Below are 10,686 nucleotides of genomic sequence, written 5' to 3' on the forward strand. Positions count from 1 at the left end.
GTATGGTGTCCCATACTCGGAATGTGTGCTGCAGTGGGCAGCCATTTTTTTTGCTGCAGTGCCCGGGGAGCAGTGTACATTCACTCCCCCCACCTACAATCCCTGCCAGTACTGAGACTCAAACCCATGACCTTTGGGTTACAAGTCCTCTCTAAACGTTAGGCCATGACTGCCCTGTGAACCATGTGAACCTAGTCTCAGCCTCAGACCCATGTACCGTTGGCTGAACGTCTGATGCATATGGCACACAAAATTGAGCTGTGTCGGAAACTGCTCACTCCTTCGCTAATCCTTAGAAAGTGTATGGTAGTTGAGCGCACTATATCAGAAAGGAGCGAACGAAAGGAAAAGAATGAATTCGGACACTAATGTATACATTGCATTTCAGTGATTTGGAAGTGTCACAGAAACATCTTTGTCAAATACTTGTATCTTACATGTACCTTATTTTAGAAAATAATATTAATAATAATCACATTGACTTTATATTGTAATTATACATACCTCCACACCAGCTTTGTTGTTTGAATAGATATTAATTCGTTTTGTAATGCTTAATATTTTCATAATCATTAAATGCTATTAAAATACTGGCAACAAAAATAAACACACATTACATATAACACAAAACTTTTATGTATTTTATGATGACGATGGTAGCAAAGCACCCTCACGTGACTGTTAATTTTACATCAGGATGAATACGCTACCTACACAGGTGATTAACAAATATTTTATTTAAATTATCCACCAAATTAGCATCACATCTCTATCATCTCTTGTAAGTTAATAACACCACCTCAGTAGTAAAGCATTAAACTGAGTTAATGCCTAAATAATATATTTTAGTATTAATAATGCATTAAATATATGTTATAGAAGAAATTAAAAAGATGTGAACTGCATCTCTCATTCAAACTTGCTCACTCTCACTGTCTCTTCCAGCTCGTCAGTCCTCTCCACATTGGATTATGGGAAATAGTGCTTCAGTGAGTGTACATTGTTTGTATCAGAGACGATTGTGGGTATAAAGTAGGGAACGAATTAAGTTGTTCATTTAGAATTCGGACAAAAATAGTGTGCTATATTGGGGAGACACAGCTTGGAAACACTAGGAGTTTCGAAGCTATTGGATTGGGGATAGGAAGCGAGAGGATTTTTTAAAATTTAAAATATACATGAAATACTTCAGGAGTTTCGAAGTCATCATTGGATTGGTTGAAATGTACAGGATTTCTGGGAGACGTGTGTGCCATGTTTCTTTAAATATTTGAAATCTCTACACAATCCGAAAGGCAGTAATAAAAACCTTTTTTTTCTGTTGAACACCATACTTGAGCTGAAATCTCTACACAATCCGAAAAAGCAGTAAAAAAAAAGCCTTTTTGTGACTTCTTCTGTAGTATTTCATAGATGAGTCACTTTATTTTGCACAGGTCTAACTCCATACTGGCTTTTGATGGCAGTGCCCTTTGGATTCTGTTCTTTTCGGTGATCTGTAATTAAGGTATTTGGGGGTTGAATAGAGCAGCAGGGACGGGCTCAGTGACAATGATTGTCACAGTAAACAGATCCTGTGTATTGAGTCAGGCTCCTCTCTTTCACAATCCAGGTGTCACATGGGTGCAGTACTTTATAATACAACAGACATGGATTTAAGAGAGGTGAGGTTGTTCTAATGTGAAATAGATGAGCCGAAACTTTTTGGATTGCATTTACAAGTACTAGTGTGTTACTTTGAGGTTGCTTTCTCCAACCAAAAAGGTTTGAATTTCCTAAAAGCGCAGTGAAATGTTCAATTCTGTTTTATTATTAAGTATATTAAAGGTCAGATATTTTCCCTATATTCTGTTTACAGTTTCACTTTTGTGTGTGTGTGCTTGTCATTTACTCATCCACATGTTGCCCTAAACCATTGACTTTTTCTTCTGTAGAGCACAAAAAGAAAGTTTAACCAAGTACCCAAGCTTCCACTACTTGATTGTGCCCAGGTGCAAAAAAACAGCCTTAAAAACATTAGAAAAGTATATATATTTAAAGTCTTTTGAAATCATACGATAGCTGTGTGTGAGGATAGCTTTGAACTGACTGAAATGTATTCACTGAAAGTTCATTTCTGTGAAGTGAATTTTAGTTCTTATTTCTTACTCTCTTGTAAGTCTCATAGTGTGCATTACTACGTTTTTTTTTTATTATTCTGGAGTCCAATTTACACTCTTTATTGTCTTGTCCACAGTGAGGGCTTTGCACTTTCTATTGTCTTGTCCACAGTGAGGGCTTTGGAGCAATGAAGTGATATTAACAATCATTTAAAATGCACCTTTACATCATATTTCTATGCCAAAATAGACGCTGTTAGTGTTGCACAATGGCTGACATAAATGAACACCCATTTATTAATGGACAAAAACATAATTTAAAATCTTTAGAAAGACATTTTGAATGCTTCATTTTTTAAATATTTTATTTTGTTTCATTTATTTTATGTTTATATGTGCATATAGTTTCATTTACAGATTAATTTTTGTAATTTTATTACAATTGACCATAAATCTTGCAAGTGAAGATTCTTCAGAACTGCTACTACAGTTGTCCCCTGTATATGCATCGTGTTGCTATTTGAAACACTGTGTGAAATGCATCACGTGTAAAATACTCCATTGAAATATCATCCACAATAACCATTAAAAATCCAAGTCAAACATAGAAAAAACAAACACCCCCTCAACCTCCATTGTCTTATTAAACAGTTCTGTCAAATCTTGCTGAAATTAATGCTGAAGTAAATATACTGACCCATGTACTGCCCATGTAACTCTAAGACGTATGTCTTAATGAAGGCAGTGTCCTTTGATACCACCTCTCTCAGTTAATCGTGTTACTGATGAGCTTCATTCATCAGGTGATCAAAAAGGTTCTTTTCTTCAGATCAACTACAATTTGCAGAGTGTTTCTTTCCTGTGCACCCTTGTCGATACACGTTTCTTAGCCCTTCAGACAGGAAATGGTGTTGTAGCTCAATCAATGTGGCGCAAAATGTGATGAATACATCTGCTCTTATGGGGTCCAATAACCTAGTAGCTTATTCCAGTGATATTACACCATCCGTGACAGACCAATCCCTTCCCAACCAGCCAGATAAGGGTCTCTGCGCTCTCAACTCCTCTATGCCTCTTATTCCTTTGGCGATCATCTAAAATGTTTAAGGGAAATTGCAATACGACAGGGATCAGTATAGGCCAAGCAATAACAGAAAGTCAGATTGGAAAGGATTAAACTTGTCTGAATGCCATTATGCATTCACTGATTGCAGGAAGGGGGATCAATCTTTACCAGATCTATTCTTGTCCCTTTTCTGCATACTCAATCTGTTCCAGCTACGATGTTGCACATTGTTTGATACCTATGGGCCACAATTCTTTCAGCATTCAATTGGTGGCAGCCAATGATATCCATTATATATTAAGATGCCTCTCAATCCTGCAATTATTCAAGGCTGATCGCTTCCAAACTGCTAAAACTGGCCCAAAGCCCCATTTTCTAATGATCAGAGCTGGTCTATGTTCACGTCGGCTTTGGAAACTGGAGTTTAATGTGTCTTTGAGACTGAAGAACGAATGCACCAATAAACAATGTGGTCAGACTCGTGAATAACCAGTAGGCCCTGCGGCTCGCTGGAAGGTGATTTATTGCCATGGCAACATATGGCTTCTCTAGGGGTAAAGGCCATGGGTGTAAAAGTAATTTCCAAAGCAATAATACAGCTCTCACCTTATCATTACTTTTGACATTTTTCTCTTTTGTTTCCTTTTTGGAAGAGGACAAAAGGATTGAGTGCCTATTAAAGACATTATTCATGCAGCTCTATGGACTCTAGATCCATTACATACACATAGGTATGATTATTGCTTTCAAAACGTTTAGAGATGTTGCTTAATGGTTTCTGACATAGCACAGCGGAGAACTTCTAGTGCTCTGCCCTTGAAATCTTTCATTAAGCTTTTGCAATGAAGCAGGGGTTATATTGCTTATACAGATATCAAGTGAGTTCTGTCCCTCCAGAGGAGCTGTCATAATAAAGTTTTCCATAAATACGCCATTAAGAGAACTGTCTTTCTCCTGTTTACCTTACTGCAAATATCCACGGTTTGACATAAGGCTCTGTGCTTTATTCTGTATATTATCTGTGCTAGGAAATGGTTAAGTTTTTCTAACAGAACTTGTTTCTGTATTTTTCTAGAAAGGCCACAGTGGCTGTGATCTGTCTTGGCTTCACCACTGTTGTCGTATTCACTGGTTGGAGGCCTGTCAGTTAGGATAAAGATGTTCTGTGATGCTCAGCATGTGAATAGTTCCCTTCATAGGGCTGCAGATATTGATGCTTCTGGCTAAATGCGAGTTTAATTGATGTCTTTCACTTACAGGGTCACACTGGTCGAGAAAGATGAAGAAAACATGTAGAATGTAATTTGTCAACAGCCTTGACATAAATAAGATGCTTCGGTTACAGTGCTTATGTATAACCATAGGCTGAATGAAATGTCTTTACAGTAATTTTCTAAAATATTATACAGCTTGTTTTATTTGTAAGCACAGTGGAAATGTCGTCTGTGCAAACAGAAAGAAACAAATGCACCCTGTATCTGATCATCCTCTGCCTCATTAGATGAGTTAAATTTTCAATTAGAGATGTACAGTAGCTGACAATGTCCCCCATGTCACTTCATATTACTGTGCATTATAAGAGATGATGACAGCTCTATATTGTCTCGTGCACATTTGCTGCTCTCGCATTTTTCATTACTCGCTATGATACTCTTAATTTCTAGATCTTTATCAATGCATTGCAAATGTGTTGGAGTCTTTGTGTCTCTATGATTTCCTTCTGTAGAACGTTCCAGAGGAAAAGCTGACAAGTTGTTGATGGCATCATCCCATCACTTCCAACGCCTACACTCTGTACGCACATACTGTACATGCGCAGAGACAGTACACGAATACACACAAATGCACAGATAAGATTGATGGCCGTAGGCTTCCCAAACTGTTGTTCCTCTATAATAGACAACTGCCATCCAAGCTGCCCATTGCATGTTGATTAGATTATTGTCATAACACACACACAATCACAGTAAATAGCATTTTCCTTTAGCCATTCATCACATAGAACACCCAAGAAATGCCACATATTGTTCAGAAAATGTAAATGGCAGTTTACTAAAAAGTTTTTTTTTTTTTTTTTTTTTTTTTTTTTTTTTGTGAACAGAGGGAAAAAAAGTCAAAATGGATATTAAATTAGTGTTAATGCTGTTTTGTTTTTATTTTTAGTGAGGTTTATAATGTTTGCAGCCCTCTCACCAAAATTTGGGACCATATAAATACAGATTAAAATACTGCTTTGTGTGATTTTTGGTATTATCATTCCAAATTAAACAAGCAACATTTAGCATTTTTTAAATAATTAAAAAATAATTAAAAACAAATTGACCATAATGGTAACAGAGCTGCAGAGTTAATTTGAGGTTTAATTTTGCTTAGTGGTATACTTGTATTATTTAAGTAGTTTAATATATCTAATAATATATATAATATATATCTGTCATATCTAATAGTATTGAACTTAATAGCAATAATAACAGTGAAACTAATTATTTAAAAGTGATGGGAAATGAAAGTATAACACTTTCATGGAAAATTTTAATGTTCATTTAATATTTAGTGAATATTGAATTTATTCTTACATATTATTTGAATGCCGTTCATAACTAAATGTTACATTTCTTTCCACTTTATAATAAATTATTGTTTTCAATTTGCAAGAAGACTCTATATGACATAAAGATACAAGGTCTTAACAGACCTCTAGTTTGATGTATTTTTTGATGTCTTTTCCTCAATAAAAATGTGGCAACAGTGTGAGCTTTCCTCTATGCCTGCTTTCCTGTGTGCTGTTTTAGTTTCATCCACAATGAATGCTGGGTAGAAAGCTGAATATCCTTGTGATGCTCACTGCAGCTGAGCAGAGTATGTACGGTACAAAATACATTTGCCTCTTTTCTTAGAAATTATATTTCACTGCAATAACCAGTTTTACAGCAAGTCCTGTGAGGCTGAACCACATTAATATATTTGCACTGGGATCTAGCTTTGAGATTTTATTTGACAAGTCCATTGTTGTAAGCTATATATTGCAACCTATGAATGCTGAAGTAAATCTATGATTATGTGATTACATACCTCCAGCTATGCATGACTACATCTATCAGTTTTCCCATTTAAGCCCCACTTGGATTGTAGTCAGTTGTTTGGAACCAAATATACAATTCTGCCTGCAAATGAGTCTATTACAGGCTGATTCATTTGACGCTTTGGGAAGAAAAGGACAACAACTGTTTGTGTCCGACTATAGCTTCTCTTGTGACGTGATGTTTATAGGGAAATCATTCTAATTATCAGTATGATGCGCTCACCTGCCAGCTTTTGTTCAGGGGAAGCATCATTGGGAAGCTGAGAGAGATTATAATGTCTTCTTTATTGGAAACATCTGGAAGCACACACAATGTGCATGTACAAACTCCCCTTTCTGCATCTGGGTTTTTAGCCCAATGTAAGTTTGTGTTCTAGTTTTAAATGATGTTTACAGATTTATACTTGACAGTCAACACAAACACACACATACACGAATAAATAAAGATAGATAGATAACACTACACACACACACACACACACACACACACACACACACACGTTTTTATATTTTATAGAACCATACTGTTAAAACCATGTCACATGGAAGTATCACGAAGTTCATATGTTTTTCAACTATTATTTCCAAAATAATCACTTCAAACTGTTGTTCAGGCTATTTTTTAATATAATCAATTTCTTTTCAAATAGCATGATTTTTACATTAACTTTGACAACAGAGATCCTGCCTTATTCTGAAGCTTTACCAATTTTTGTATCCAGAGAATAATAATTTATATATTTAATATACATATTTTATATAATTTCTATATTTCACAATATTTATTTTTATATTATCATTAATTTCACTTATGTTTTGTTTGTTTTTTTCTTTCCAAGGCACTCAAAAATTTGCTCAAATAAGTTTACGTAAAGGGATGCAATAATGTGAGCATCTGTTTAATCAAGAGCCTGCATTTGTGTTATTCAATTATACTGTATGTAACCCTCATGCAGTGGCTACTTGAGGCAGCGCAAACCTGGGATATTAATTTGTTTAGAGGAGTAGAGTTATTATATCATAATGAACCTTTTTCATTATATATCAAATTGCACCCTCTCCTATTATCAGGATTGTTTGCTTTCCTTTGAAGTAAGATTGCAAGATACACACCTGTTCTGATTGTTGTTTGAGGTACGTCCTAAATAGTCGTGACTGGGGAAAGAAAAGCTGTCAAATGTCCTTTCAAACAGACATCAGAACAATACCCGCCCCCAACCCTCAACCCCTCAGGGACGCGAGTTATCAGTTTTGTTGCTCTCTCTCTTAGATGGGTGTCACACAGAGAGGTTGAAAGCTCCAGAGAAGTGTAGCCTCCAGCATGTTCACTCTACATGTATGATGCCACTGCTGGGATGTGGAAGTGGTTCATAAAGCCAGGCTCTCTCACACAGATGCGCGCAACCGGAGCATCATGGCAAAGAGAGGCACATCTCTATGGGAATGATGAAGAGGTGTGGGTAAAGGGGTGGGAAAATCAATATGTTAGTATTAAGGCAGATAGAGAACATAGTGAACTGCACAAATAATACAACATGGATTTGCACACAAAATAAAAATAACCTTTTTTTATTTGAATATATTTTAAAATGTGGTGTATTCCTGTGATGGTAAAACTTAAATTTTTTTTTTTTTTTTTTTTTTTTTTTTTAGCTGCCATTACTCAAGTCTTTAGTGTCACATGATCCTTTAGATCCCATGGTCATTTTGCTGATTTGGTACTCAGTTATTATTGGTGCTTAATTATTAACAATGGTTCTTTTTCTTTTTTTTTTTTTGGAATCTCTGATCCTTTTTTTCCAGGATTTGTTAATTAATGGAAAGTTCAAATGGACAACATTTTTTTTTCAATAGAAATCTTTTGTCTCCACTGTCTTTTATGCATTCTTTCTGAATAAAAGTATTATTATTTTTTTTATCTTACCCCGAACTATGTGTATCATGGTTTCAATAAAAATATTAAGCAGCAAAAACTGTTTTCAACATTGATAATGATAATAATAATAAGAAATGTTTCTTGTGCAGCAAATGTTAGAAGGATCATGTGACACTGAAGAATGGAGTAATGACTGCTGAAAATTCAGCTTTGCCATCACATAAATAATTTAGATTTTAAAATATGAAAACCAACAAAATTGTAATAACATTTCATAATATTTCTGTTTTTACTGTATTTTCTGAGATAAATGCAGCCTTGGTGAGCATAAGAGATTTCTTTGAAAAATATTAAATAATAAAATAAAAGTAATTCCAAACTTTCAATTGTATATTGTGGTAAAGCAGTGGGTTTTACTGTTAAATGAGGGTCAGACAGCGGATTTCAGCTTTTTACAGTGGCACACTACGAGGGCTCAGATTCCTTGTAATTACTAAACATGCAAAGATTTCAGAACAGAAACTATAATTAAATCCCCTACTTGTGTCATTATCATAAGAAGGATTTAAATTCTCATTATTTCTTATGTTCACAAATAATCTCAAAGCATACACAAAGAACTTGTCAAGTTCAGCGCTGTCACTGGTGTTTTGTTTTGTCAGCATTAGAATATTTCATAGGTGTCAAGTATGTAAAAGTGCAATAATCACCCTGCTCACTTTTTTCTTCTGTCTCCTCTGCATGTCTTTCACCTTTCACGATTTGCTGCTGTTGGATGTATGTGTTATTTTGCTGTGTAATTATCCACACAGACCTGTTAAGTTAGTGCTAAAATCTTTGGTAAAAGCACAGGCACATATTTCAGCTAATGAAGTTCTCTATTTGCAGAGTGCTGTGCGTGAACCTTTCAAGCCCCTGACACCGTGTCCTTAGGAGAAATGTGTGTCTGCCACAGCTTTTCTGTCTCCTCTTCTCTGCACCCATCCTCTCTTACCCAGTATGTGTACTTCAGCTGTGCTCCGTCCCGCTCTCCTAATGACACTCAGATTTCAGTGCAGAACTGCTCATGTTCCTTGATTTTGGATGATACTGTTCTGAAATTTGGGGAATAGACTTGTTCAACTTTAAAAGGGTGGATATTATGAAAAACAGAATTTTCCTTGATCCTTAGAGATAAAAGAGACTACAGAAAACTGAACTGAAAGGTTCCTGCTCAGTTCAAAAAGAATTTTTTTTGCAACTATACGTCTTGTTCCAAAACCCATAATTCATTAACATATGATCATATAAATGTGCATGCCAGCATCTATAGAGAGCTCTGTGTAATCAGTCCTACTCAATAGCAGGTTAATTATTAAATAATGACTAATGACACTATATTAGAAGTCCTTGCAGTTTGATATCGGAATTTCTTTTATTGATAGGCATTGATAACCATAATCATTGGTGTGACACTCTCATTGTAGGTCTATTTTATATTACCAGTGTTTCAATACATGATGTAGTTCTTAACACATTACATTTAACACAAATAATATTCACCATAAAAATAATAGAAATAAGTCCTGAAAGTGCCAAAATGTTTATCATCATATAAACATTTTTACCCCAGTGATGATGTGCTTCCTTGAAAATAAAAATGTAATATAGATCAGGAAATGCCACAAAGCTGTGTGTGAACTACTTGATTGAATAATTTTGAATGATGTTTCTAATAAAAACATTATTCCACGGGGTCAGAGATCAAAGTGGCAATGTGCTGTCAGGCAATATCGACAGACTATGTACTGAAATGTGTACAGATGAGGCCGGGTAAACAAAGTTCAGACAGACACATCGTGTCCCCATATTTTGTGTGATATGATGGATATTGGCATATTAAAGAGATCAACATTAAAATTTTAAAAGTGCATTAAGTTTACAACTAAAACATGAACACATCACAGAAGGTGTTCGTGCATATAAAACCTGTTTATGAGCTATTAACTCAATAATTGTTTTAATATTTTGCAGCAGACAGAGTGTATAAAATCCACGGCGGACTAGTCGCCTGATGCACTGTGAGTATATCAGTCCTACAGCGCCATCTAGTGAAAGAAATTCATTTTCCACATTTGTGAGCAGGGATGTAAAGCTGCTTAAACTATTCTTCACTTTCTGTGTAATGTACTGTTGAAACAACGAACACAAACGAGAGATTTACTTTTAAAATCCTGTGGTAAAAACGGTACGTTTCCTTACTATATACAGTGAAAAACTTTAAAATTATAACTGGCAGTGAAAAAGGATAAACTTACATTCCCAGAATTCCGTATGGCACTTCACAATTGATGTTGTTTAAATAATTATTTCTTAATAGTTTTATTTTCATCAGTTCAGTTTAATCCCTTTATTCACACACACACACACACACACACACACACACACACACACACACACACACACACACACACACACACACACAATAACCATTAAACATTTTTATTTTATTTTTATTTTGTATGGCCTCCTTTGGCCTTGATAACAGCTTGCATTGTTTTTAGGTACTCTTCCACAGTCTCTG

The sequence above is a fragment of the Cyprinus carpio genome, chromosome A23 (assembly GCF_018340385.1).
Source record: "Cyprinus carpio isolate SPL01 chromosome A23, ASM1834038v1, whole genome shotgun sequence".
In the NCBI taxonomy this organism is placed as follows: Eukaryota; Metazoa; Chordata; class Actinopteri; order Cypriniformes; family Cyprinidae; genus Cyprinus; species Cyprinus carpio.